The following is a 7,212-nucleotide window of genomic DNA, read 5'->3' on the forward strand; positions in this document are numbered from 1 at the left end:
TTGTGTAAATTTCTCTCTTAAAATCACTTCCTCACATCCGACACATGCACTTTACCTTTGTTTATACAATTGCCTCTGAACATTAGGCATCCCACTCGACCCCTTCCTTTCAAAGACCTACCATCAGTCAGTGTCCACCTCAAATACTGCCTCTTACAGAGATCTTCTCTTTTACTTATCAGTTGATAAATTGATCTCACTTTTCTCCTCAGATTTCTTTGCTCACACTGCCAGCAGGATAAGTTTTTAGCATTACTTTTGCTAGTATTCTCTTCCCTAATCTAGCATAAGCATTTTATACACACAGTATGTTAAATTCACCTTTGTAACTCTTAAAGAATCTCATATCGTACCTTACAATGATAGGACTTCAATAAATAATTTGTGAATTGAACACAGGCACCTCAAAGTATTGTTCACTCAAAGTACAGAGGTCGCATGACATAGGACACTGGGAAGGGAACTTAAAAATAAAACTGAAGGCTGATTCCTCCGTTTTCCATTAAAATGCCATTTAAACCATGCAAAGTGCCAGGTTCCAGGTTCAAGGTGGGGTTTCATGTCTAAATTCAATCTCTCATCCTGGTTCCACTCCGGGGTTCTACAACTAGATGAAAAGCAATTAGCTTTACCAATGACAAAAGTGAACATCAGAATGCTGCCTGAGCCCAAATGTGATTTAGTACTCTTTCCTGCTTCAAGTAAAGAGGTGCCTGGTTAGTTTCAAGCTCAGATGCTCAAACTGAGAGCAAACCAAGCACCTGAGCTGGCCTAGCAGGAGAGTGCGGGAAGGACTGAGTAGAAAGATCAGGAATGTATATTTCAATAACACTGAAACATTTCTATGTTTCAAAATATGGGGAGGAGGAGGAGGGCAGAGCAGGAGACTGCGCATGACTATTAAAGGAAACAGGGTTAATGTCTGGTTCATGAACTAACCCTTAAGGCAATTCCAAGTGGGAAATTTTTCAGAGATTACTGAGCATAGCACCATTACTGGAAGAAGTATATGATTTTAAAGACATTCATTTGGATGCATAACATATGATATGTTTAGATGAAAGCATCATTACTTTAGACAGTGTTCTTCAAAGTATGGTCCCTGGACCGACAACATCAGCATCACTGAACATGTAAATCAAACATGTAAATCAAACCTACTAAACTACAGACTGAATATTTTAACAGAAATTCTAGGTGATTCTGATGCATGCTCAGGATGAAGACTACTGCTTTAGAGCCACATATTTTTCTGCTGGATATTCCTGGATTGTGCAATTATCTCATCTATATCTAATGTGTTTCAGTAAAGCTGGTTTAAAATTAGGAAGTATCATGAATCCTTGTGCTAATCTCTTTTTTAAACATGCAAAGCATTCTTTTTAATGGGAAAAAAACATTAATTGCCATCCAATAGAAACAGCTGTGTATTGCCCAGGGAACCTTCTGTTTACAAAAGTAAAATTCCTTAATAGAACAAGCACATTGTCTATGCAAGGACGAGCACAGGAACCATTTACTGGTGCACTGCTACATAAATTGTGTTTGTTTGTAATATTAATCAATTGGCAGCATTAAATAGTTCACTTTCTTGGGAACACTAGAGAAAACCACTTTATCAAAGAAAAAGTTAAGGACAGAAAGGTTGGAAAATTACATAAAGTACTCAACTGATGGAATTTCTAAATATTTTAACAAGGAAAGATGCATGAGTCAATATGATGCTAGACAATCACAGGCATATTTTATTGAGCTACTTAATATTCAGAGCTTCTACCTAAATCTGGAATAATATTAAATTTCATAAATTAAATGGATTTGGACTGGTAAAATACTCAAATATTTCTCTCTTTATATGGTGACCTAGTTCATCTTTATTTTTTTCTCTTTCATTTTTAAGACATAACCTATCCCCGGAGCTATCACATATACACATACCTAGGGAATATGTATTAATAATTTAAAAATGATGTCTTTTAGACTTCCATTAGAGTTTGTTACAGTATTGCTTACAGAAATAAATCATATTATTATTGCATTTGTATATTTATTCAAAACTAATTTTATAATGTATATCTGTGCTTAGTCGCTCAGTCGTGTCCAACTCTCTGTGACCCCATGAACTGTAGACCACCAGGTTCCTCTGTCCATAGGGATTCTCCCTACTGGAGTGGGTTGCCATTCCCTTCTCCAAATGTCTATCTACTCAATCCTATTATGATGAAACATGACAATTAGAGATAGACACATATTTGTAAGAGACAGTATATAAGGTAATGAGAAGAATCAGGGTTTAATATTGACTCTGACATTACTAGTCTTATGACCTTTGTTTACTTAACCATTCTGAGTCTAAGGTTCTTGTCTCTAAAATGAAAATTTTAAACATATAATATATACAGGACTATTATGAATACATCATTTGGTTAATTGCTCTTTATGGGACCAATCATAATGTCACTCCTCTTCCCATATAAAACACAGCCTCAACGAATGCTTGGTGTGGGCTTCTTTTGGATCTCAGTGAAAGGAATGGACTTTACATATGTATACCTCTGGGTCAAGGACAGAACCACCAGTGTAAGAACTGAGAGAAGCATGAGTATGTCAACTGCATGAAACCCTAGAAAGTATAGGGGAATTATATTTGCTGCCACAGGTCACAGCAGATACAATTTCATATATTTATCATGAAAACAAGTTTAACCAAATTTCTGAGATGGCTGGGAAGTGTCAACTGCCTTCTAGGTTACATACAAGGAATACATTTCAGGCTCTGTCCTCTTGAGTATTAATACCAAATACTAGTTCCCTTACCCAAGTTTGCAACTGAGGTTTAGAACAACTGATTCAGAGCTGCAGCACTCTCTCTAATGTAAGCTCCAAATATATACTGAAGCCTGGGCCAGGGCTCTTATCAGGAGCACGCCAAGTACTCCAGCTGTACCGGCTGGTGATGAGGGAAAGCTGGACATTCCCATGTCATGCAGACACTGTACAATGTTGAACCTGATGACTCTAGTCAGTTCCAACACATCTCTCCTTTCAATAACCAAATGGCTCCTGGCCCACCCAGCACAAGTTCAGAAACCCACCCAGCACAGCCATATCTGGCACCTGTCATGTCAAAAGTAAATGAGCCCTGATGAATGAAGGACATAGGAACATCCACAAGCTCAGAAAAGCAAAAAAGGAAAAGCAAAGATATTTTAATCCTTTTTGAGTAGTCATCATTTTCAGTTTAGAGAATATTGCCAGCAGTCCAGTTTAAGTACATATTTTCCAAGAGAAAATTATTGATCTTTTTCAGGCTGGGAACATCTGATATCCATATAAGAGCACATTTGTCAGATTATGATTTCTGTACTTTTAAATATAAATAAAAATACATAAACATCTCTACATTTAACTGTATAGATGTGAAAGTGAAAGTCGCTCAGTCATGTAGGACTCTTTGTAAGCCCATGGACTATAGGATCCATGGAATTCTCCAGGCCAGAATACTGGAGTGGGTAGCCGTTCCCTTCTGCAGGGGATTTTCCCATCCCAGGGATCGAACCCAGGTCTCCTGCATTGCAGGCAGATTCTTTACCAGCTGAGCCACCCATACTCATTATTCCATTTTACTCCAAGGCGCAGGTTTGAGACTGGAGCCAAGTACAACAGTAAATAAATTGAGCCAAAGTGGATGTGGCTGTAATGGAGAAATTGTTCAACAGATAAAAGCTGTTAAATTTTTGCTCATTTTTCTACTACCATGACTATTCAGACCTAAAGCAAATACACATTTAGATTCATCTTATACATTTTAACTCAATGATGGGCTTTAAACATTTATTGATTTAAAAGAAAGGGATGATATGACTATGGGTAAATTGATAAAACCATTTCATATCTTTCACTGAGAAACATGTTGCTCATTAGCCGTTATAAGAATCAATAAACCATCATGAGTATAGGCCTACAAAGATTTAAAACACAAATGAAATACAGAGGAAAACATTGACAACTAGATGACAGGGGGTTAATTATATCATTATTTAAAGAGCTCTTTAATATGAAAAAGGCTGATGACTCAGTAGCAAAATGGGCAAAGAACAATGGAAAAAAGCTCACAAAAATTGCAATAGTTTGTTAACAGACAGAATCGTAGAAATGTAAATGAAAGCCATAATAAAGTTCCATTTTTCTCTTATTGGCAAAGACCAAGAAGTGTCAACCAGCACATGAGAAAATAAACCTTCTACTACATGGCTCAGGAGGGAACGCAAACTGTCAGGAAATTAGTCAATGTCATCTAAATTAATATGCACACCAACTTTGACCCAGCAACTCCATTTCCATTAATATAAATCTGTTATATGTATATACACAAGCATGCACAAATACATTTAAAATAATATCCTTTCTATTAATAGTTACTTAAAATTAAAATGACCAACCAGAAATAACCTGAACATTCAACAGTAGACTGATTAGACCAATCGTGACCTACAGTGCAACTGAATACTATGTAGAGATCAAGAAAAATGGTATGCTGAAGTGGAATGCTCTTAAATAGATATCAAAGTGATGTGTGTAATATACTAGGGCATGCATGCTTAGTCATGTCTTGCTCTTTGCCACCCCATGAACCATAGTTCTGCCAGGCTCCACCGTCCATGGAATTTTTCATGGGATTTTCCCAACAGGAATACTAATACTAAAATCTGTACTAAATTTTTATAACATTAGTTCAGAGCATCAACATGAAGACAAGTCCACATCATGTGCCTCTGATATGGCACAGACAGATATGATATACTTGAAAAATATATAAGTGCAATCTAATCATTATAAACATCAGATAAATTCAAACTGAAATACATTCTCTAAGACAACTGATTTGTATTCATCAAAAGAAATAACAGAAGAACTAAAAAACTGCCCCCAGATTGAAGAAGATTAAGGAGATATAGCAACTAAAAGCAATATGAGATCTTGAATTGTATCCTGATCCCTGAAAAAAAAGACATTGAGGGCAGCAAATAGCTAAAATTTAAACGTCATTTTATTAGTATTATTACTAACCAAATATTAATTTTTAGTTATAATTACATTTTTCTGAAAGTTGTTAACATAAGATAAAATTAGTAAAAGATATGCACAAATGTTCTGAACTATATCTGAAACTTTTCAGTAAATCTAAAATTATTTCAAAATAAAAACTTTAAAAAATACTCACATGCATTATATCCAATTTTTTAAAGCATAACTATTTCTGGTGACACAATAAACCATTGACAGTGTGCCCTCTGAAAGTAAATATGAGATCTGAACGATCTGGGGAAAAACAAATACCTCCTTTTCCATTGCTTATCTTTTCTTCCTTTTTTTAAAACCTTGTCAATAAAGTGTTGACTATATCTTTTCAATAATATGTAATTAATCAAAACTAAGGAAACAATGGTTAAGTGTATTAATATTACTTTTTAAATTTTCTTAAATTATTAAAAATCAGTTTTAATAACATTTTAAGTTTGGTCATCAAAGATTATTGCAATATGCTTATAAAAAATATGCCTGCAATGCAGAAGACCCGGGTTTGATCCCTGGGTCTGGAAGATCCCCTGGAGAATGAAATGGCAACCCACTTCAGTATTCTTGCCTGGAAAATCCCCATGGACAGAGGAGCCTGGTGGGTTACAGTCCATGGGGTCACAAAGAGTTGGACACAACTGAGCAACTAACACACTTTCACAAAAAATATCCCACAAAAACATATAAACTATTGTTTATGGGTATATGTGGGTATGGATAGGGATGTGTGTGAAAAAAGAATCTTACTCTGATAAAAGAATCTTAAAATGCTCTTTTCCGGTTATTGCAGTGTGAGGAACCATGAGCAGCAAAGTCTCCCGCAACACCCTCTATGAGGCATGGCAGGAAGTCCTGCACAGGAATCAGCATAAATGGTGGAAGATTTTGGAGATAATGGATCAGCCAGAAGAACTATGACCCTCAGAAGGACAAATGCTTCTCGGGCACCATCAGGCTTAAGTCCACTCCCCACCCCAAGGTCTCAGTATGTGTCTTGGGGTACCAGCAGCACTGTGATGAGGCCAAGGCTGTGGATATCCCCCACACAGACACTGAGGTGCTGAAGAAACTCAATAAGAACAAGAAACTGGTCAAGAAGTTTGCCAAGAAATATGCCTTTTTGGCTTCTGAGTCTCTGATCAAGCAGATCCCATGAATCCTAGGCCCAGGCCTGAATAAGACTGACAAGTTGCCTTCCTTGCTGACCCACAGTGAGAACATGGTGGCCAAAATTGATGAAGTCCATGATCAAGTTCCAGATGAAGAAGGTGCTGTGTCTGGCAATGGCTGTTGGCCATGTGACGATGACAGATGATGAGTTTGTGTACAACCTGCACTTAGCTGTAAACTTCCTGATGTCGTTGCTCACAAAAACTGTCAGAACATTAGGGCCTTGTACATTAAGAGCACCATGGGCAAGCCCCAGCATCTGTACTAAACACAGCTTAATAAACCATACTCAACTATACTCAAAAAAACAAAACAAACAAACAAAAAAATCCCTTAAAATGATATTGTTTAAAAGTTTTAAATGTGAATAAAAACATGAACTTTTGATATTACAATATTTTAAATAAAACTAAAAAGCAATTCTGTAAGATACAAGTTGGCAATGTGGTGAGCTGTACCTATTCAAGCTGCAGCTACTGTTATTTTGAGCAACTTTTGATTCTAGTTCTCCAACTATGGGCATGAAATCAGGCCACGAGAACTCACCTCCTAGTAAGGATTTGACCCTATGGTACTTAAGGTCTCCACTTTTGAATTGTCTTCCTAATGTAGAATTTAATACAATCCCCTGTTATAAGTGTTTCTTGAACAAATATATTAATATAATGATACTCTGCATTTTTAAATATTTTCCTACTTTTTATCATCCAGTCCAATTTCAATAGAGCCAATCTGTGCATTGAGATATATAAGTTTACACAGTAGAGAAAACCTTACAAAGACAATTTCTGTAATTGAAAAGTTTAGTAGTAGGCATAAAACAAAACAGAGAACTTCATTTCACTACACTCTTCCTGTACTCATTATAATGTTTGGGCTGACTGAGACAGCTGAATACAATGGGAAATGCTAAGTGTTTTTGTCTTTATTAGCATATATAATGCTTTAGTTTGCTGAAGATAT

The 7,212-nt window shown here is 36.2% G+C and overlaps 1 pseudogene; it reads left to right on the forward strand.

The window, feature by feature from the left end:
* The first annotated feature begins 5,802 nt into the window (after positions 1–5,802).
* Positions 5,803–6,517, forward strand: LOC782172 (large ribosomal subunit protein uL1-like; annotated as a pseudogene).
* Positions 6,518–7,212: the final 695 nt, after the last annotated feature.

This window comes from Bos taurus, chromosome 6, assembly GCF_002263795.3.
Source record: "Bos taurus isolate L1 Dominette 01449 registration number 42190680 breed Hereford chromosome 6, ARS-UCD2.0, whole genome shotgun sequence".
Lineage (NCBI taxonomy): Eukaryota > Metazoa > Chordata > Mammalia > Artiodactyla > Bovidae > Bos > Bos taurus.